General features: G+C 43.1%; 1 protein-coding gene and 1 long non-coding RNA gene across 2 annotated transcripts in view; one reads left to right on the plus strand and one right to left on the minus strand.

Annotated features, from left to right (window-relative positions):
* LOC306965508 (uncharacterized protein) overlaps positions 1-23,672 on the plus strand; it is a 492,930-nt gene that overhangs the window by 130,749 nt on the left and 338,509 nt on the right. The window lies entirely within an intron of this gene.
* On the minus strand, positions 11,637-11,946 carry LOC306965788. The gene is made up of 3 exons (XR_013793068.1): positions 11,931-11,946; positions 11,774-11,854; positions 11,637-11,698 (listed from the first exon to the last, which is right to left on the minus strand). It is a non-coding gene; the product is annotated as an uncharacterized lncRNA (long non-coding RNA).

Consider the following 23,672-nt stretch of genomic DNA (forward strand, 5'->3'; position numbering starts at 1 on the left):
TGTCCTCATCACACACTGCAGGTCCTTCTCAGCAGCAGCGTAGCTCACATACCATGCTATGCAGTAATATGTATGCAAGTAGTAGGCTTTCTATGGTAAAGTGATAGGTGAAAGTGATCCTGAAAAGTGACCCTGCAAGTTGTGTAAAGTGCCGATTATTTGAAATAAAAATATCAGGTATATGGACTTTAATAATGCAGGTGTTTACACTCCAGGTTTTTGGGTGTGCAGATCAGTGAGGACCTGACATGAAGTCTGAGAACCTCTCCACCTCCACCCCATCAATCCACAGACCACTGTGAGGCGTTTTCTCATTCTCTCCCAAAATCAATTATGACCTCTGTTTTCTTTGTGTTCAGAAGTTGCAGCTAAAATGGCAGGAATCATTATAAAAGACCTGACAGTATTTGACCATTTAAGAAAAACTTGTGTCATGTATCTGAAACACTTAATCTGCTCTATACGTCTGTGAACTCTTTCATCTGCTGCCTTTGTAATTTGTCATAAAATTTCTACACCAGAAAAATGACCAAGCCTTGAATGTAAGCAAGTGTAACAAAACATTTATTGAGTTGAATACTTCTTTAAATTGACATTGACAACACATTTATACACATGATTCAAACAATAACAACTGTCGCTTAAAATACAAACACAAAATATTTTCAATTTCTGTCACATTATTACAACATGAATACTTTAAAAAAAGCTTGTGAATACATTCAAACCCATTTACATCATACACAACAACAAAAAATGAGGATAAATCAGTGAAAACTTCATTGTAGTTTAATTTAATATGATCTGAACCACTCTTGGTCTGGCCTGTCACCTAGAACCTGTTTGCCCTGGGAGTCCCTACAGAGGCATAAAGCCCCTCACAACATAGCTCCTAGGATCCTTCAGGCGCTCAAACCTCTCCACCACGATAAGGTGGTGGTTCAAGGAGAGGAAAATTTATTAACATTATTAGTGTCATTACAATCGAATACATGATTTACATTATGTTATCAATAATACATTATAAAATACACAACATTACATAAATTACATAAACATATACAATATAAATACAATACATACATTATTATTTGGCATTTATATATACATTACATAATTAATTTATTATTCAAGGGACCCTTTGAACCAGTCAGAATGGTTCAAGACCAGAGACAACAAACCTTACAGTATGTGTGCACGCATCACTGTAAGGTACAACACACAATAAAGCCTAAACTAAATCAACAGTAACAACAACTACAACCGAAAGCCCGTAAAACTACAACGCCTAAATCTGCAAACACATGATCCAAAGCTAAGCAGTCTCTTCACAGACAGGTTTGTTTGTTCACCTGCTTTACAAGTTTGGTTTTCCTCAGAAACCCCCCTCTTAACATGATGTCACTGTGTAAAGGCTTGTAGTCTTCAAATGTACTTTCGTCAGACAAAATGGAAAACGTTAACTGCATGGTCACAGGTAAGTTTTCCCAGTCTGACAAAATTACATAACAAAACTACAAGACTGAGCACAGCTTCACCTAATAAAGAGGACGAGAGGAGGAGACCAATATTGTAATGCATGTTCACAAAAAAACTGTCAACAAAGAGAAAACCTCGCAAATAAATATCTCAAAATACTCCATCACTGAATTTCCATGATCCAACATCTAAAGCCTATCATCAAAACGAACCAACACATAAATATATACAACACTCAAAATGTTTCCAAAGACAAACACACACAAAAGTCAAAATACATGATTACGGCCAATTATTAAAATATTATATACAATTTTGACAAAGAGTCAAACCCTGAATGCTCAATAATCAAGAGAGGAATGGACTGCTTAGGGCATGATGAAAGGGCATGGGTAGACAAAGTTGTAGGAGACACAAGACAAGTCATATGTAAGGAGCAATGTGATGAGCTGACACAATAAACAACAGCTGTCCATTTTAACTATAAAGTAAATCTAATCTAAACGCGGCATTTCAACGCACTTCCCCCTAAAAGAACAGACGATCCCTTCATGGTCGCTAAAGTATGTTGGCACGACTGAACAGTCAATGTCGTACTCACTTGACTTTAGATAAAAATGATCAATTAATGTCCCTCTCTCAGTTGTGGGAGATGTGACGTATTGAACATAACCTCTTTCGACCATAAAATTGCAGAGACTTGTAGATTTCAATACGTCGTCATTAAAATCTCCCATCACAGCCACAGTGGCACAATGTGAGCTCAGCCAATTCAGTAACCTGTCAAAGTTATATTTGAATAGAGACATGGGATAAGACGGTGGACGGTAAATTACTGCTATGATGATTTGATGCTCTGCAAAATAGTTAACTAAACACTCCAAATCGAAATCTCGTACTGTGATTTCATAGTTACGGTTCTCCTCACAGTACATGCCAACTCCACCGTACTGTTGGCCACGTAAACTAACCAACGCTGTGTGGTTACTGCGCTGGTAGGAGATACTACGGGGACGACTATGGAAGGTATAACCTTCAATTTGACAACTATCAAAAGATGAGTCTACGGATAACCATGTCTCTACCACAGCGATACAGTTAGGCTGCAAAAGCTGAGTGCGTGAAGCTAAGTCAGACACATGTCGGGCTAATCCCTGTACATTCATAAAAAATACTGTCAAAACATGTGCCTCTTGTCTGTGCCAAGGCAAACTGTCGGCCACGAAGGGAGGCAGGTTCTCTAACGCGGCTCTAATGTTGTCCTTGCAGTAAATGGCCTTTTCCGAAAAGTCTTGAATTACAAGACCCTCTAAACTCCGGACGCGACTTAAGGCCACATACGCCTGACCCGCGGTAAATATTTTCTTCAGGGACACCACAGCTTCATCTACAGTTACCCCTTGTACTTTGTGTACTGTACAGGCCCACGCGAGTTTAAGCGGAAACTGTCTACGCCTCTCGGTGCGTTTATTCACCTGTTCTTCAGCTGGTCCTATGCGGGTAGAACCAGTCAGGTCTGCAGGGGTACGGGTCTGTTTCCTTGTCTTCGCACCTACTCTATCGTCATCGAATTTCACGTAAATAGCTAAAGGAAACCTCTTGTTCTGGGGATCTTCGACTATATAAGTTACAATGCCACATACCCCATTTACTAGACCGTCAGAAAGATCTATGTTTTTACAAAGCATAACGCGTGCATTGACGCCGATATGCAGTGCCTCCGCCAAACTAGGTTTCATTTTTTTGGACTTATGGAAACACAGATGACCATGGAGTTCCTTAATTTTACCGGAGCCCTTATCAATCCCAAAATCCCGCGCCTCTATGGTCATCACCTCTGAACAAACGCTACTAAGCTTTCTTAAGTTATATTCCCCAACATGAACCCTCCTCGCGAAAATATGCAATACGTCGGGCTCTTCGCCTGTTTCACGACGCTTCAATATATCTATGTCGCTTTGGAGCATGGGTGTCCCTCTCGTGCGCACTCTTAACCGGTTTAAGAGGTCCGCGAAAGTACTATCCTGTTGTCTAACAACAGTTTTTAATTCCGCTACTTTAAACAAATCGTTGAAAAAATCGACGCCTACATTTTCTTTATACAGAACCTCCCCCCCAACAGGAGCTAACTGATAAAAATCCCCAACTGCAATAACGCAAACGTTTCCAAATTTAATCTCCTCATCCGTCTGTTTAATTTGACCCAAACGACCGTCAATCCACTCAAACACCCTTTTGTCAACCATCGATATTTCGTCGATTACAACAATTTCAACATCGATGTATCTAGCGCGCAGTGTACTTAGCTTTTCCTCTCCGAGCTTACCATACTTTGCTGGAGGATTCGCAGGGATAGAAAACGTCGTATGGATTGTCGCCGCCTCTAAGTTATACGCTGCTATCCCGGTCGGAGCAGTTAATAAAACGCTAATGTTATCGGGACTATGACAAATAGGAGCCAATAACCGCGACGCTTCGTACTGAATAGCCCTAATCAGGTGACTCTTCCCGGTGCCAGCTCCACCTGATATAAACACGTGCAATGGCTCAGGGTTGTTACCGGCAACCTTGTCTAAGCACCATTGCCGTATTTTGTAAAAAATGGACAGCTGTTGCTCATTCAGGCTTCGCACAAGTGCGAGACCCTCTGGACGACTCATAACATTTGTCCTCTCCAAATGACAAATGTCCTCGTTCCTTACAGCTAAGTCAGGGATGGGCTCTTGCTCATGCTCAGAGAGGACCTCCTGCAACATCTCTCTAAACTCCTCCTTCGACTCCAACCTTTCAACTTCCAGCTCTGGGCAGAGATCGGCCCATGCCTCTTCCAAAAGCTCTTCAGAGTTCATTGCCTCTTGGATCTCATCCAGATCCTCAGCCTCCACTTCAAAACGACACCTATTCGCATCAACTATCGCCTTCACCGAATGCACCGACCCGTCACTATAGCGCACTTCCCCATTTTCATAAAAGTCCTTATATGTTTCGTATGGAGCCGGCTTAAAGTCGGCTTCATCGCGATACGGTAAAAATAATTGAAGGATGCTTAGATGGAATAACTCTGAATCTTTTGTCTCTGAAAACCGTGCATACCTAACAATTGCAGGCTTGGTGTTCTGCCGTTTAGCGACTGCACCTAAAGAATTTTGTAAAGGAATAGCCTTTTGACAAGTATCTGTTTGACTAAGTACACGGTATTCAGATACAAAAGAAGCAATGCACATATCATTAAAAGTGCTATCGTTTGGCCTACTCTTAAATCGATCTATAATGTTGGTCATCCAAATATCGTCCGAAGCCGAATCACCATCTAACTGACTGATAGGTTTGCTCAATCTAACAATGTTGTTTCCCGTCGGAATGAATTCTACTTTACGTGAGAATTCCTTAAGGTGCATGTTTGTAACGCGATAAACAGCTTCCTGCGCAGAGACATCACGATTATGCAAATAAACGCGTCCTAACTTTTTCAATGCCTCTTTTGCACTAACATTATCTTTGGAAGCTTCTTTTTGGGCAGCGCCCAAGAGCAAACCCATCTCCCTCTCTGCCTTAGAAATATATGAAATTATATAAACTATGCACGCCCACGCATCTACAACAAACTGAATATCCATATTCGCATCCCAAGCATCCAACAATTTCGCATTATAATTATTAATCCAGACTTCCTTAATCCCCCGCTTTAAAACTACATGAGTGTGACCGCCTAAAGCCTGGTACACCATTTCAAACGAGTCCTGTGTTAAACCGGCAGCTGCAAACAATGATTGCACACTATCAATGGGGACATTCTCATCTACAATAGCATCTTTAAGTGCAGTCATGAACGCCACAGCCTCCTCTTTAGGCATAATCGGTTCCTGTTCCGGGTCTACTTTTTTAATAAACGTGCGCATGGACGGAGGACGTGGGAAATTAAAGCGACACTTCTTTTTTCCCTTTTTACAGGTTTTTGAGTGACGCTTTGAATGCTGCTGCACTGAAGTCACTTTTTCCAATAATTTTGGATCAGAGGGTAATTCACAACTAATGTACTTATCAATAAAGTCAATTACCTCCTCGTCTGTATTAACTCCGAGCTTGGGAGCGTCTCTAACCCAATATAAACAATGGACGTGAGGGCTTCCGCGCTGCTGAAACTCTACACGATAAAAGGAATCTATAATTTCGCCTATCGGGTGAGCCGGGGACTTCAGGACGGTATTTTGAAATCTATGCCACCGCTGATCAAACATACGGGCGACAGTTGTGGGGTGGCGACGCAAAAGATCACATCTGTCTGCCCAATTTAAGTCCTCTACACTCCTGGTACTCCCTTCTATTTTTAACAGGGCCTCGAGGACTTCTGGCCAACGCATATCTGCCGAACTAAATGAACAAAACCATGTTGGAATACCAAGCTGGCGCACCATCGCGATTAAGTCTTTGAGTGTGGCTTGCCAGTATGGGGGCGTGCCTCTAATAGGCTTTAAAAAACGATAACCACTATCAAACTGTAATAGATTTTCCAAAGATTCTTCATCTGCAGCAGCATTACCCGAACCCTGACACGCATGTCCCTTTCGTAAAGCTATGGAGACCTTCGATACAACCTGCTCTACTTCCAACATGTACAGAGCCATGAATAGAAATTTAAGATTACGCGCAAAACGACCGTCCGCGTGCAATAGTCTGTTAATAAAATACCGGCACAAAGTAATACGAACAGGCCTACGGGTGTGAAACGTATTACGCCCAAAGGGGAACTCTTTTGGGAAGCATTTAGCCTCATTTTCCTTATCAGTGAGCAAACTAACTGGACTGTTCCCCTCCGCCGGAGCCAAATTCAGTACACCCTGGAAGTAGTGGTCAAGAGCCTCCTGAGCCATATCTGCAGGCATAAAGAAGGTGTCCTGGAACATACAATGACGCTGACGGTCATGGAGATGTTCATCATCTAAATCTTCATCCTCTCCCTGTGCTGCCTGTCCCTGTGCCTCCTGCCCCTCTCCTCCCTGTCCCTGTGCTGCCTGTCCCTGTGCTGCCTGTCCCTGTGCTGCCTGTCCCTGCCCCTTCTGTCCCTTCGCTGCGCGTCCCTTCGCTGCGCGTCCCTTCGCTGCGCGTCCCTTCGCCGGCCGCCCCTTTGCCCCCTGTCCCTGTGCTTCCTGACCCTGTGCTTCCTGTCCCTGTGATTCCTGTCCCTGTGCTTCCTGTCCCTGTGCTTCCTGTCTCTGCCCCTTCTGTCCCTTCACTGCGCGTCCCTTCGCCGGCCGCCCCTTCACCCCCTGTTCCTGTGCTTCCTGTACCTGTGCAGCCCCCATCTGCCCCTGCGTTGCCTGTCCCTGTGCTTCCTGTACCTGTGCAGCCCCCATCTGTCCCTGCGTTGCCTGTCCCTGTGCTTCCTGTCCCTTCGCCCCCTGTTCCTGTGCTTCCTGTACAGCCCCCATCTGTCCCTGCGCCGTCTGCCCCTGCGCCGCCTGTCCCTGCGCCGCCCCCATCTGTCCCTGCGCCGCCTGCCCCTGCGCCGCCTGTCCCTGCGCCGCCTGTCCCTGCACCGCCTGTCCCTGCACCGCCCCCATCTGCCCCTGCGCCGCCCCCATCTGCACCTGCGCCGCCTGTCCCTGAGCAATCGCTGTCGCTCCCGTATCCATAGCTTCCTCTTCCTGCCTCATGAACTCATTCACCCACTCTTCATCAAACTCTATGTCCAAATAATGCTGGTTGTTTGCTTTAAGAAATGCTATCGCGCTCTTTATCCGACCCGTGTCGACGTATTGATATTCATAATGGCCTTTGTAAGTAAGTTTTCGCTTTAATTTCACAGGTAATAACCATCCGTCCATGCTACGACGCGGTAACAGCTTAGTGGTATCAATAATATTGGACGGCACACAGGTGGCCGGACCATGAGTCCCCCCTTGACCCCCCTTTGGCAGAGCGTACATCTGCATAAACACTATATTGAGCGCCACTAAATGCTGTTCGACTGTGTTCAAACACGCGAGTTCAGGAGGAATATCATCTAACTGTAAATTGTTTATTGAGCATTCAGCCGGCATTTGACCCTTTTTAAGTTTGGAGTTACAAGTGTAGCAGATCCACAAACTCCCTCTACAATCAGACAGCGGACACGGTGACGGACAACTCTTACTGCACGTATGTAAATAGGCATCTGAGATACAGGCCTCAGCAACAGCAGCACATTTAGGATCAACCATAAAATCATCCTTTCTACAAGGTAAGACCTGGTTGATAAATAATAATTTAAAGCACACGCAACAAATGTGTTCAGGACCGTGTTCAACTTCCCGCCAAAAGCGTTCCTTAACCAAATCAAAATTATCAGCCAATTGTTGCTTAATTTGCCTTTTACGATTTCTGTAAGCAACACGAGTTTGAGCTTTGTATTGCTCATCTTTGTGGTATTTCACTTTACTATAGGTTTTTACTTTCTGCCTATGTTTGGGACTATCTTTGTACTTCTGTTTACTGGCAGCCCTGACATCGTGTTTGTGCTTTAAGTTATCTTCATACTTTTTAATGCTAGCTGCCTTTTTCTTTTGTCTATACTCTGTATTAGCGCAATATTTATGTTTATTTGCTGCCTTGATTGCCACTTTCCTTTTCTCTCTATAATCTACATCGTCCCTATATTTAAGATTGACTGCAGCACTGCTGGCAGCCTTTTTTTGCTCTCTATAATCTATATCTTCTCTATATTTAAGATTGACTGCAGCACTGCTGGCAGCCTTTTTTTGCTCTCTATAATCTATATCTTCTCTATATTTAAGATTGACTGCAGCACTGCTGGCAGCCTTTTTTTGTTCTCTATAATCTATATCTTCTCTATATTTAAGATTGACTGCAGCACTGCTGGCAGCCTTTTTTTGCTCTCTATAATCTATATCTTCTCTATATTTAAGATTGACTGCAGCACTGCTGGCAGCCTTTTTTTGCTCTCTATAATCTATATCTTCTCTATATTTAAGATTGACTGCAGCACTGCTGGCAGCCTTTTTTTGCTCTCTATAATCTATATCGTCTCTATATTTAAGATTGACTGCAGCCTTCTTTTCCTCTTTATAAAAAACATTCTCTCTATATTTAAGATTGACTGCAGCACTGCTGGCAGCCTTTTTTTGTTCCCTATAATCTACATTGTCTCTATATTTAAGATTGACCGCAGCCTTCTTTACCTGTCTATAATCAACATCGTCACTATATTTAAGGTTGACTGCAGCTCTATTTGCATCCTTCTTTCCCTGTCTATAATCTACATCGTCCCTATATTTAACTTTGCCTGCAGCCTTCTTTCCCTGTCTATAATCTACATTTTCCCTATATCTACTTCTCAATGTTTCACGCAGTCTATCTTTAATTGTGGCATATTTGCTTTTTAAATGTTTATGCTTTTTGTTTTGAATGTACTTGGATAATTTAGTGTGTTGTACATTCGTTTCAGTGTTTGGACTAACCACTGATTGGGCATCTACCTGTCTAGACCTAGTGTTGTAACCCATAACAATAGAACTATTAATTTGGCAGCTTCCGTAACAACTATGGGTCACAGGGTTTTTAACGCAAGTTACATTTTCATAATGAATATTGTTAATATTTTCGAGGTAGATGCCGCTGGTTGACAAAGGCCTGGTAGTACAACCATATTTAAGCCAACGTCCACTCAAAAACGTATATATATCTACACATAAAAGATCTGCTGTTGCTTGGATCTCTATCTCAGTGGCCCACGTGTTAATTCTATGCATATTACTATCGTTAATATACTGGGCCACAGAAGAGCAGCCATCGCGCAAAAGACTATTGTATTTTGATGCATTACTTTTAAGATGTTTAACGACCGCAAGTCTAAGTTTCCTATGATGTTTCTGCGTGCCACTAACAGCCTGCGAGATCGAGCGAAAGAAACAGTTACCGTCAGCAACGATTTTATCATTTGAACAAGGCACATCTAACTTTAATGATCTCAAAGGATCTGTTGTTTCTGGTTCTGCTACAGCGAGTTTCTCATAGTCAATGTTAAGATTCTGACACAGTGCCCTACAAACATTCTCCTGAAGAGGAATAAAATCAAGAGCATCATCTGTGGTACCGGTACAAACAACATCCCAATCAACATCACATTCACGATCATGTTTGGTCTTTTTAGGTGCGTGTGTGTGTTTGGGAACAGACGACGTTACTTTAACTGAGCTTTTACGCTTCGGCTTTTGGTCAGAAGTGTCAGGCTTCTGAGGCAAAATGACCTCAGACGCTTCACACTTCAGACCAACCACCACGACAACAACGCCCGTGATCTCAAACAACTTATATTCAAGTCCATAACACTCAGCTAACGCGCAAAAATGAGCATACACCTCATCCAGGCTGCTAAAGTAAACTACAACACTTTTACCATCAGGGTCAACCATCCCAGTCGCATTACGACTGTGTGAGTCCACCACCGCGTATCTACCGCCGTCTTTAATGACTGCACAAGTGTTGCCACACATCGTCAGTAGACATGCATCATAGTGTGCCAACATCTCTCCTAAACCACCATCTAAGGTGACCCAAGAACCAGAAACAATAAACTCATGCTCCACTACATTTGCAGCCCCAGCGACCGGCCGACTGAACTCAAACTCAAACGGTTGACCATCAATAACTGACTCTTTGGGCAAGTCAGAAGGTAGTAAGTTATCTTTCCCATTAGTCAGGTCGTTACCCCTAAGCTCTGTGTAAATAGCATCACCAATCTCTAAAGTCCTGTCTAAATCCTTTTGCTCCCATGTAAACACACTGGACACAGTGTGCCTAGCTAATGCCACCAGAGCTATGGCTGCACACTGCACCCCTCCATACGGGAACCTGCTATCAGCCTGATGAAAACTACCCCTAACACAACTCGGAATATCAACGGGAACGCTATCCTCCATAACTATATCAGAAAACACTACAACAGGACTATCAACTGGAACACTATCCTCCATAACTATATCAGCACCCACAACATCCAAATCATCACATTCACGTTCACGTTTCACCCTCTTACTTGTGAGTGTGCGTTTGGGAACAGACGACTTAGCTTTAACTGACCTTTTACGCTTTGGCCTTTGGTCAGAAGTGTCAGGCGTCTGAGGCAAAATGACCTCAGACGCTTCACACTTCAAACCAACAACCACAACAACAACGCCTGTAATCTCAAACAACTTATATTCAACTTCATAACACTCAGCTAACGCGCAAAAATGAGCATATAAATCATCCAGGCTGCTAAAGTACAGTAAAACGCTTTTACCATCAGGGTCAACCATCCCAGTCGCACTACGACTGTGTGAGTCCACCACCGCGTACCTACCGCTGTCTTTAATGACTGCACAAGTGCTGCCACACATCGTCAGTAGACATGCATCATAGTGTGCCAACATCTCTCTTAAACCACCATCTAAGGTCACACAGGTACCGGAAACAATAAGCTCACTCTCTAGTACATTTGCAGCCCCAGCGACCGGCTGACTGAACTCAAACTCAAACGGTTGACCATCAATAACTGACTCTTTGGGCAAGTCAGAAGCTAGTAAGAGCTCGTGCCCATGAGTCAGGTCGTTATCCCTAAGCTCTGTGTAAACAGCATCACCAATCACTAAAGTCTTGTCTAAATCCTTTTGCTGCCATGTAAACACACTGGACACAGTGTGCCTAGCTAATGCCACCAGAGCTATGGCTGCACACTGAGCCCCTCCATACGGGAACCTGTCATCAGCCTGATGAAAACTACCCCTAACGCAACTCGGAATACCAACAGGAACGCTATCCTCCATAACTATATCAGCACAAGCTACAGGACTATCAACCTCCATCTCTACATCGCTACTACCAAACGTGATAAGGCTTTCACTATCACTAACATCTATGTCAGACTGTGCACAACAAATGCAAGACTTATCTGGGTCCCTGGCGTCAGAAGCGCTCTCCCCGTGGACAGCTGGTGGAATGCTGCGGCGTGGAGAAGGCTGACTGGCTGAAAGGGGGCTGGTCCTCTTCATCTACAAGTCACAAAGAAAACACATAACCATTAGACATCTCTCAAACTAAAGCGCATGTCACTCTGTTCAGTGTAGCTGCTTTTGAAAATGATACATAAAAATCATCTCACCTGGTCCACAAAGACCACTGGGGCGTCGGGGGAACTGGTGAGTGATGCTCCTGGAATCACCCCCACATCCACGAACTGCAGCTGCAAAAAGAATAACGGGTTAGATGCTATTCCGTGACAGATCATAGAACGTCAATTAATAAAAAGTACACACACCTCGTCCTCCAGGAAGCCGTCCAGGATGACCACGCTGGTAGGTGACGTTCCTGGTGTCACCTCCACGACAGCTGCCGCCACCTAGAGGACAACATTTGTTAATAATCAAAGAAGTTACAATGTAAAAACGTATTCAGCCACTTTAAACGACACTGACCTGGTCCTCCTCCATAGAAGACACGGAGCTGGAAGATGAGCCGGGTCTCACCGCCACAACCTCTTGTGCTGCCCGCGCCTACAATAAACAAAATAACAAATATACATTAATTTCTTTAGAATGTATAAAGAGCACAGCCTTAAAAACACCTACCTGCCGCGTGGGCCGGCGTCTCTTTGGGGCAGCACGCTTGCGACGCCTCGTCCGAGACGTCTGCAAAAAAAAGACACGTTATTTCACCAGCTCAGAAATCATTATTAAACAACAACATTTCACACAAGATCTGATACTTACCTTCTTTCCCGAAGGAAAGGAGCCGATGCCCTGGCCACAGCCGCCGTGAGATGGAGAGAAGCGCTCCATCTCCACCAGCATGGCAGGGCTGAACAGGCAAGGCGACAGGGGAAAGGAGAACACGGTCTCCACCTCAAAACAAAGGAAACAGACAGTTTAGTCACAGCACTCACAATCTAACCATAGCTTTATAGAGTAGAACACTAACCTCCTGCGCCTGCAGCAGTCCCTTGGGGCTCACGGGGGAGACCCCAGGCTGAGTGACAGAGATAAACACAAAGCAGTCAGTAAAATGCAACTTCAGTTAACAATGCTTTAACAAAACAGGAACAGTTTCTCACCTTGCTGCCCCGTCGAACCTCGGTCCACTCAGGAGGGGGTGGAGGTGGCACGGGCGGCGGCTCGGGCACCTCCACTCTTGGGGAAACCCTCCTGGTGACCGGTCGGGGCGGGGGAGGAGACACCGGCGCAACAGCGGCAGCGTCATCCAGCTCCAGCTGCATGTAGCACGCCTGCCACAGCAGCTGGACGAGGATGGGCATGCCAAAGTCGTCGCTCAGGTGAGTCTGAAACACATCATTCACCCACGTTAAATAAAACAACAGTCATTAAAATGGTCAACTTTAAAGAGAGAGACTGTACTTACACCATCCCTGGCCCACAGATGCCCTTCGCTCCGGGGAAACTTGTGTGCTACACGGAAGTAGCGGATCCCTAAAACAGATGTTAGCAACAAAAAGAACATGTTAAAGTATGCGCCACTCTAAGGAAAATAGTGATGACAGTTGCATTTTTTATACATACCCATGCTGACAGCGATGCGGTGGTACGCCTGCCGAAGGAGGGTCTGAATCTCCACCCCAGCGCTAAGCCGAGGTGGAAAATCCACGACACACACCTACAAACACAAAATTACAATTAAGACATGTTAAATACAATAATGAAGTACTTTCAGACCTCATAGAAGTGAAGTACACACCTTGGGCCAGCGTCCACAGACGTAGGCCAGGAGCTGGCCGAACTCCCTCGCAGCCTGGTCCAACGTCCGGCACGTCGACAGTCCGTTGCAGGGTGCCATCAGAACGACAAGAGCTGGCTCTGACAACAAGAGAAGGGTCAGAGGTCAAACGTGCTGAACAAAAATGTAAAAAAAAAAAAAAAAAAAAAAAAAAATTTTTTTTTTTAAAAAGTCTAAAATGTTGCTAGTACAACTGTACCCACCTCGGGGCAGGGTGGTCCCAGCCAGCTCCCTGTGGATGTGCGAGGGTCCACCACCAGGCGTCGCGCTGAAGCCGAAGGAATAGTGCCCCTCCTGCATCGGCACGTGCTGGTCCACGATGGCTCGCAGATGGGAGTTCCCGACAAGCAGAATGAACTAAGACCAAAAAAGAAACAATCTGTATTTAGTGATTGTCAGCACATCAAAAGTCACACCTTTATTTCCTTCTCAAACTCATGAACTTGCCTTCTTGTCGGGAGACTCCTGCGGGAGCACCAGCCGGTGCTGCTTCCCGGACACTCCAGTGGGCCAAACCTGGGGACGGTGTCGGTAGCCGGGTCCACGGGCTTCAAAGACAAGAGAAATCATTGTAATATCAAACAGAATTAAAAAGGAGGTGGAAGTATTCTGAAATCCACTTACGTTCCTCGACGGGGGGCCAAAGAGGAGAGGGATCGAGCTCCTCCTCAGGAACAGCCGACTGCCCCGGGAGCAGCTCGACGGGAACAGCGGACTGCCCCGCGAGCTCCTCCTCGTGAACAGCCGACTGCCCCGGGAGCAGCTCGACGGGACCAGACGACTCCCCCAGGAGCAGCTCGACGGGAACAGGAGACTGCCCCGCGAGCTCCTCCATGGGAAGAGCGGACTGCCCCGCAAGCAGCTCGTCAGGTACAGCGCACTGCCCCGGGAGCAGCTCGACGGGAACAGAAGACTGCCCCGCGAGCTCCTCCTCAGGAACAGCGCACTGCCCCGCGAGCTGCTTCTCCCTCCTCCTCTTGGCCGCAAGGGATCGCCTGGACCCCTTGCCGCGCGGCATCTGAAATACAAAAGTGGAATGAGTAAACAACACAATGGTCAAACAATCAAACCGAAGTAGCCATGTCTTAAACTAAAGTCAGACGCATAGAGAAACAACACTTCATATCATCCTAGCCTCAGTCTTGTGATGGTGCTGTAGAAGGTACTGACCTCATTCTGGCATCAATGGACTGAGGCAGAGACGACCACAGCATGGACTGGTATGACTCAGTCCACACTGTCAACAGCTAAAGATTTAATTCAGGTTTAATGTGAAACAACTTCTGTCCTCAGTGTCCTCACAGACAGGACCAGACATGGACCAAGCCAGAACCAGCAAATCCAAAACCACATGATCCTAGATGTATCTAGTTTAACACCAAATATAGCCTAAAGTGAGATTTAGTCAACCTGCCAGACACAGACAATACATTTCCAAATCTGACAACAGAAAACGCTCCACTTCCCAAATTTTCACCAAAGAGTAACATAAGAAAGACCTTATCCCAAGCAGCACTAAGCCACTATCTCAGTTGTACCAAGAAGACAGTCATTTACGGCCCGTTTCATCAAAACATTCCACATAACATGAGCAACTAAAGACTTAACTCAAAACAGTCAAATGATCTAAACTGTAGAATTCATCTGAACTGTAGAATTCATCATTAGTGGGACCCATCAGGTATAAGGCAATAAACAAAAAAGACGTACACAAGACACAGAGCCACACCAAGTCTGCACCAACAGTGTTATCATCACTACATTAAACATGACGCTGCTCCACAACAAGAAAGAACCAACAGGTCTAATATATTGCCTTTAAACTGACAAATTTGGATGCTACAAATATGTTCCGAAAGTTAGGAATGAGTTTGGCCCACAAACAACATTTTAATTTAGTGATTTCCTTTTCTGTGTTTGCAATCAACAAAGTCACATAGGGCCTTTAAACACAGGGCAGCAGCATCCCTCCTCCTACCACAGACATGTCACAAATACAAACCCTGCATCAGGTCTGAAACAGTACCACTCTGAGGCTGAACCCTAAGCCAGACCAGAACACTACAGTAAAGTTCACATGAATCAAGAAAACAGCCGCTGTCAAATACAAGGTCAAATACCCACAAATATCAACTATTTTCTCCACATAAAAGTTGCATAATGCAGCTTTAAGTAAGACACAAGGACATTAACAAACAGAACGAGAAACAAACCTTAAACTGAAACATCCGCACCAAGCTTGGACCAGAATGCAAACTCTATACAAAACATGTAGACAGTTCCACCAGGAACAGAACTCATTTAGATTAAATCTTAGAGGAATCTATCAAGTTAAAATTAGCTTAAAATGAAAACAAATCAATCAAATCAACAAGACACAGAACCAAACCAAGTCTGCACCAAAACAAACATGAATACACGACACAATGAAACTGTTCCACAACATGAAAGATGAGAAATCATGAACCAAAACATCTGAGACAAAATGGCCGCTCTCTATCACACAGATGTGCTGTCACAACAATAAATACTACATCAGGTCTGAATGAGCACCATACTGAGGCTGAACCTTCAGTCATGCCAACACTCCTGTTCTTAACACACACTGTCACAGCATCTATCCAAACATCACACAATAAAACAGAATGACCTGCAATACACACAATGGCCACCCAGAGCACTGCACTTCAGGGTCAAGGTCAAATACACACAAATATAAACTCTTTTTCCACATGAAAGTTACATAATGCAGCTTTAAGACACAAGGACATTAACAAACCTTACACTGAAACAAAATCCGCACTAAGCTTGGACCAGAACTCCACAAACTACAAACAAACCATGTAAACAGAGTCCTCCCAAGAACAGAACTCATTTAGATTAAATCTAAAATATGAACAATGCACTTTTAAGTAAGACACAAGGACATTAACAAAGAGAAAGAACCAAACATTACATCCTCTTACATGACACGCTCTCACATGTACCAGAACACGACATCAGGTCTCAACCAGAACCTGCGTACTACAGCACTACAGTAAAGTTCACATGACACAAGAAAACAGAGCCACTGTCAAATACAAGGTGAAATATCTACAAATATCAACTCTTTCCACATAAAAGTTACATAATGCAGCTTTAAAGCAGTACTAAGTAACTCTTCCCCCTAGAGGCCATAAACGCAACTGCAGGTGTAGTAGAAAGTTACGATTTTTTTACTTATTAATTGTCTTGGAGAGTAAATACTACGCCAACAGGAAAGGCGAAGGGAGAGAGGGTTACTGTGCATCCAATTATACAATGGAAATATTTTTTTTCACTCAAACTTTGCTGTAAATACTGTTTAAAGTGACGTTAGCCCGCAGTTAGCTTTGCCCGTTAGCATGTTAGCTTCTTCTTCGTGATTTTATTGGTGTGTATTGCTTTCTCCGCACCGGTGGCAGTCAAGTTGCAAACATGGTTTTCTGTCCAGAGACACCAGGGGGAGATGAAAGACCCTCCAATCATCCCATAAACACTTCTATTACCCGCACAGGGACTACGAAAAGGATTTATTAAGGTAAACACGTTACTTAGTACTGCTTTAAGTAAGACACAGGGACAATAACAAACAGAACGAGAAACAAACCTTAAACTGAAACAACATCCGCACCAAGCTTGGACCAGATATCTACAAACTCTACACAAAACATGTAAACAGTCCCACCAGGAACAGAACTCATTTAGATTAAATTCTTAGAGGAATCTATCAAGTTAGCTTGAAATGAAAACAAATAAATCAAATCAACAAGACACAGAACCAAACCAAGTCTGCACCAAAACAAACATGAATACACGACACAATGAAACTGTTCAACATAAAAGATGAGAAATCATGATCCAAAACATCAGAGACAAAATGGCCGCACTCTATCACACAGATGTGCTGTCACAACGATACACACTACATCAGGTCTGAACGAGCACCATACTGAGGCTGAACCTTCAGTCATGCCAACACTCCTGTTCTTAACACACACTGTCACAGCATCTATCCAAACATCACACAATAAAACAGAATGACCTGCAATACACACAATGACCACCCAGAGCACGGCACTTCAGAGAATATGTAGTCCCGTTCATCACAAGCAATCTCACAACAGAGAACCAGAAAAAGCAAACAAATAGGTGCCAACTGTATCAAAACTGGACATTTTCACACAACACTACAGGCTACACCAACAAGACTTGTTCCCCACAAACAGTTAAGCTACTAGAACTAAATAGTTTTAAATGATGATTTATTTGTGAAGTGTCACAGTCGAGCCAACAAGTCTAATGCAAACACATTAGCAGTATCATATCTGACACAAAATGGCGGCTGTCCTTAAACACACAGAACATCGTCCCTCCTCTCACAAGTACAAACCCTACATCAGGTATGAACCAGTACCAGAACACTACAGTAATGTTGACATGAATCAATATAACATTACATTTATAGGTAGCACTTTATTTCACACTACCACTGATACATTGTACCTGCCACATTTAGTACAGTGTAATCTGCTCTGTAACCATGTGTTCTATGTAACCATGTGTTATTACACACCCATTTATATTCACATCATACAATAAAACCGCCTGAGCAACTGTACTGCAAGACACAAAATGGCTGCCTATTACAGTTTTGTTCTTTTAGCAAGACAGACGGTTTAGCTGATCTGCTTCACTAGTTTTGATCGCTTCCTGTGATCTTCCTCATCTTCCTCCTTCCAGAGGAAGATCACAGGAAGTGATCAAAACTAGTGAAGCAGGTAATCTAAACCTTCTGTCTTACTAAAATAACAAAACTGTAATAGACTTAACCTAACAAGACAGTATGAACCTTTTACAAAGACAAAATGGCCAACCACAGCACTGCACTTCAGGGTCAAGGTCAAATACCCACAAATATCAACTATTTTCTCCACATAAAAGTTGCATAATGCAGCTTTAAGTGAGACACAAGGACATTAACAAACAGAACGAGAAACAAACCTTAAACTGAAACCTCCGCACCAAGCTTGGACCAGAATGCAAACTATACAAAACATGTAAACAGTCCCACCAGGAACAGAAATCATTAAGATTAAATCTTAGAGGAATCTATCAAGTTAGCTTAAAATGAAAACAAATAAATCAAATCAACAAGACACAGAACAAAACCAAGTCTGCACCAAAAACAAACATGAATACACGACACAATGAAACTGTTCCACAACATGAAAGATGAGAAATCATGAACCAAAACATCTGAGACAAAATGGCCGCTCTCTATCACACAGATGTGCTATCACAACGATAAACACTACATCAGGTCTGAAGGAGCACCATACTGAGGCTGAACCTTCAGCCATGCCAACACTCCTGTTCTTAACACACGCTCTCACAGCATCAATCCAAACATCACACAATAAAACAGAATGACCTGCAATACACACAATGGCCACCCAGAGCACTGCACTTCAGAGAATATGTACTCCTGTTCATCACAAGCAATCTCACAACAGAGAACCAGAAAAAGCAAACAAATAGGTGCTAACTGTTCAAAACTGGACATTTCATCCAATGCGAACAGGCAAAACCAAGCACAAAGACTTCTTTACAACAGTTTTAAATGATGATTTACTTGTGAGGTGTCAGAGTAAAAACAGATCAAATGTGTGTATTTGACCTTGTAGTGACCCAGCGGCTGTATATGAGTGGTCAACATGGCACCTTTACTTTCCACCACAGTGGTCTTTAAAACACTCCTGGATCAATTGTTAAGTAGGTTCCCTCCTGACCGCCAGAGGCGGTGCTGTAAGCACTGACAGAGAAGCTCTGACTGGCGGTCATCCGGGATTCATAGAACCGTAGTTACATACGTAACTTTCGTTCTATTTCATCCCTCCTGACCGCCAGAGCTTCTCGGTCAGTGCTTACAGCACCGCCTCTGGCGGTCATCCGGGATTCATAGAACCGTAGTTACATACGTAACTTTCGTTTTCTGATGAGGCTCAGTCAGCAGTGAAAACCTTTTAAACAATTGATCCTAGAGCATCCTAGAGACCACTGTGATGGAAAGTAAAGGCACCATGCTGACCACTCATACACCCACTGGGTTACTACAAGGTCAAATACCCACAAATATAAACTATTTTTCCACATAAAAGTTACATAATGCAGCTTTAAGACACAAGGACATTAACAAACCTTACACTGAAACAACATCCGCACTAAGCTTGGACCAGAACTCAACACACTACAAACAAACCATGTAAACAGAGTCCTCCCAACAACAGAACTCATTTAGATTAAATCTAAAATATGAACAATGCACTTTTAAGACACAAGGACATAAACAAACAAAGAGAACCAAACATTATATCCTCTTACACGCTTTCACAAGTACCAGAACACTACAGGAAAGTTCACATGAATCAATACAACAAAACCACTGTCCTGTGAGTCACAACATGGCCACAGCACCACAGAAACAACAAGAGTAAACATAATGCCTTTTTAAAATACAAAGCCTTAGAACTACTCCTGTTCATCACACACAATCTCATACAGAGAACCAAAACATACACAAACAGATCAACTTAACTGTTGCACAAAACTGTACAGTAAAAACGTGACACTACAGGACTAAACAAGAACTAGAACTCTGCAAGGCCTACACAAACAATAAGACCCACCAGGGTCAGACATTATTGTGAATAGAAGACCTGCCATATTAAAATGATCCACAAAACACAGAACTAAACCAAGTCTTCAACAGGACTGTCATCATCACTGCATGAACATTCACATGACTTGATAAAACTGTCCACAACATTAAAGATGTTTAAATCATGAACTGAAACGTCTAATGCAAACACAGCTCAGCACAGACGTGTTCTTCAAACAAGGAAAAACACGTGTGAAACATAACCTTAGTCTGAACATTACATTTATATCATCACACACGCTGTCACAGCATTTATCCTCACTTCACACAATAAAACAGAATGACCTGCAATACACACAATGACCACCCAGAGCACTGCGCTTCAGAGAATATGTACTCCTGTTCATCACATGCAATCTCACAACAGAGAACCAGAAAAAAGCAAACAAATAGGTGCTAACTGTTCAAAACTGGACATTTCATCCAATGCGAACAGGCAAAACCAAGCACAAAGACTTCTTTACAACAGTTTTAAATGATGATTTACTTGTGAGGTGTCAGAGTAAAAACAGATCAAATGTGTGTATTTGACCTTGTAGTGACCCAGCGGCTGTATATGAGTGGTCAACATGGCACCTTTACTTTCCACCACAGTGGTCTTTAAAACACTCCTGGATCAATTGTTAAGTAGGTTCCCTCCTGACCGCCAGAGGCGGTGCTGTAAGCACTGACCGAGAAGCTCTGGCGGTCATCCGGGATTCATAGAACCGTAGTTACATACGTAACTTTCGTTCTATTTCATCCCTCCTGACCGCCAGAGCTTCTCGGTCAGTGCTTACAGCACCGCCTCTGGCGGGCATCCGGGATTCATAGAACCGTAGTTACATACGTAACTTTCGTTCTATTTCATCCCTCCTGACCGCCAGAGCTTCTCGGTCAGTGCTTACAGCACCGCCTCTGGCGGGCATCCGGGATTCATAGAACCGTAGTTACATACGTAACTTTCGTTTTCTGATGAGGCTCAGTCAGCAGTGAAAACCTTTTAAACAATTGATCCTGGAGCATCCTAGAGACCACTGTGATGGAAAGTAAAGGCACCATGCTGACCACTCATATACAGCCGCTGGGTCACTACAAGGTCAAATACCCACAAATATAAACTATTTTTCCACATAAAAGTTACATAATGCAGCTTTAAGACACAAGGACATTAACAAACCTTACACTGAAACAACATCCGCACTAAGCTTGGACCAGAACTCAACACACTACAAACAAACCATGTAAACAGAGTCCTCCCAACAACAGAACTCATTTAGATTAAATCTAAAATATGAACAATGCACTTTTAAGAGACAAGGACATAAACAAAGAGAAAGAGAACCAAACATTATATCCTCTTACACGCTTTCACAAGTACCAGAACACTACAGGAAAGTTCACATGAATCAATACAACAAAACCACTGTCCTGTGAGTCACAACATGGTCACAGCACCACAGAAACAACAACAGTAAACATAATGCCTTTTTAAAATACAAAGCCTTAGAACTACTCCTGTTCATCACACACAATCTCACACAGAGAACCAGAGCAAAATACTATACTGAGGCTAACTGTCTAAAAGTGGTCATAGACAGATTATAATTAAATGCAGGTAAGGTAAACAGGCAAAGATGGACAGACCATCACTTTAAAGTCACACAGTGGGAACATTTCAGATTATATGAGCAACTAAAAACTATTGTTAATTTAAAACATACACAAACAGATCAGGACTAAACAAGAACCAGAACTCTGCATGGCCTACACAAACAATAAGACCCACCAGGGTCAGACTTCATTGTGAATAGAAGACCTGCCATATTAAAATGATCCACAAAACACAGAACTAAACCAAGTCTTCAACAAGCCTCATCATCACTGCATGAACATTCACATGACTTGGTAAAACAGCAGCTGCACAACATTTAAGATGTTTAAATCATGAACTAAAACATCTAATGCAAACACAGCTCAGCACAGACGTGTTCAAACATGAACACGTGTGAAACCTAACCTTAGTCAGAACATTACATTTATATCATCACACACGCTGTCACAGCATTTATCCTCACGTCACACAATAAAACAGAATGACCTGCAATACACACAATGACCACCCAGAGCACTGCGCTTCAGAGAATATGTACTCCTGTTCATCACATGCAATCTCACAACAGAGAACCAGAAAAAAAGAAAACAAATAGATGCCAACTGTGTCAAAACTGGACATTTTCACACAACACTACAGGCTACACCAACAAAGACTTGTTCCCCACAAACAGTTAAGCTACTAGAACAAAATAGTTTTAAATGATGATTTATTTGTGAAGTGTCACAATCGAGCCAACAAGTCTAATGCAAACACATTAGCAGCATCATATCTGACACAAAATGGCGGCTGTCCTTAAACACACAGAACATCGTCCCTCCTCTCACAAGTACAAACCCTACATCAGGTCTGAACCAGTACCAGAACACTACAGTAATGTTGACATGAATCACTATAACAGTACATTTATAGGTAACACTTTATTTTACACTACCACTGATACATTGTACCTGCCACATTTAGTACAGTGTAATCTGCTCTGTAACCATGTGTTATGGTTACATAGGACATTACCTTGTACTAAATGTGGCAGGTACAAAGTAATCAAGGGTAATGTAAAATAAAGTGTTACCCATGTATATTCACATTGCAATAAAACCGCCTGAGCAACTGTCCTGCAGACACAAAATGGCTGCCTATTACAGTTTTGTTCCTTTAGTAACACAGAAGGTTTAGTTTACCTCCTTCACTAGTTTCGATCGCTTCCTGTGATCTTCTTCATCTTCCTCCTTCCAGAGGAAGATCACAGGAAGTGATTGAAACTAGTGAAGCAGGTAAACTAAACCTTCTGTATTACTAAAAGAACAAAACTGGAATAGACTTAACCTAACAAGACAGTATGAACCTTTTACAAAGACGAAATGGCTGCCCACAGCACTGCACTTCAGATATTATAATATAAACACCTGTACATCACACACGCTACCACAGCAGAGAGTCAGCAAAAAACACCACCACACAGAGGCTAACTGTGCTCCAAATTTCACCCAATGCAAACAGGCAAAACCAAGAACAAAGACTTCTTCACAACAGTTTTAAATGATGATTTACTTGTGAGGTGTCAGAGTAAAAACAGATCAAATGTGTGTATTTGACCTTGTAGTGACCCAGCGGTTGTATATGAGTGGTCAACATGGCACCTTTACTTTCCATCACAGTGGTCTTTAAAACACTCCTAAAAGTTACACAATGAAGCTTTAAGTAAGACACAAGGACATTAACAGAACGAGAAACTAGCCTGAGATGTACAGACCATCACTTTAAAGCCACACAGTGCAAACATTCCAGATTATATGAGCAACTGAAAACTATTGCCAATTTCAAACATTCACAAACAGATCAGATAAGCAATTGCAAAAAGCGGACTAATCAGAAATACACGATGCAACTTAAAACACAAAACGCCAACTCAATCTTAACCTAGAACATCAGAACTAAAGCAGAAATCTTCATAGAGAACATGTGCAATAAATCTGAATGTTCCACATCATGAAAGACGACAAGTCATGAACCAACAGGTCGACAGCATTGGCTGCTATAACAAACAGAGGAGCAGCATCCTCCCCCTCACAGCAGGTCTGAACCATAACCTTAGTC

The sequence above is a fragment of the Gobius niger genome (genome assembly GCF_951799975.1).
Source record: "Gobius niger genome assembly, chromosome: 7".
NCBI lineage: Eukaryota > Metazoa > Chordata > Actinopteri > Gobiiformes > Gobiidae > Gobius > Gobius niger.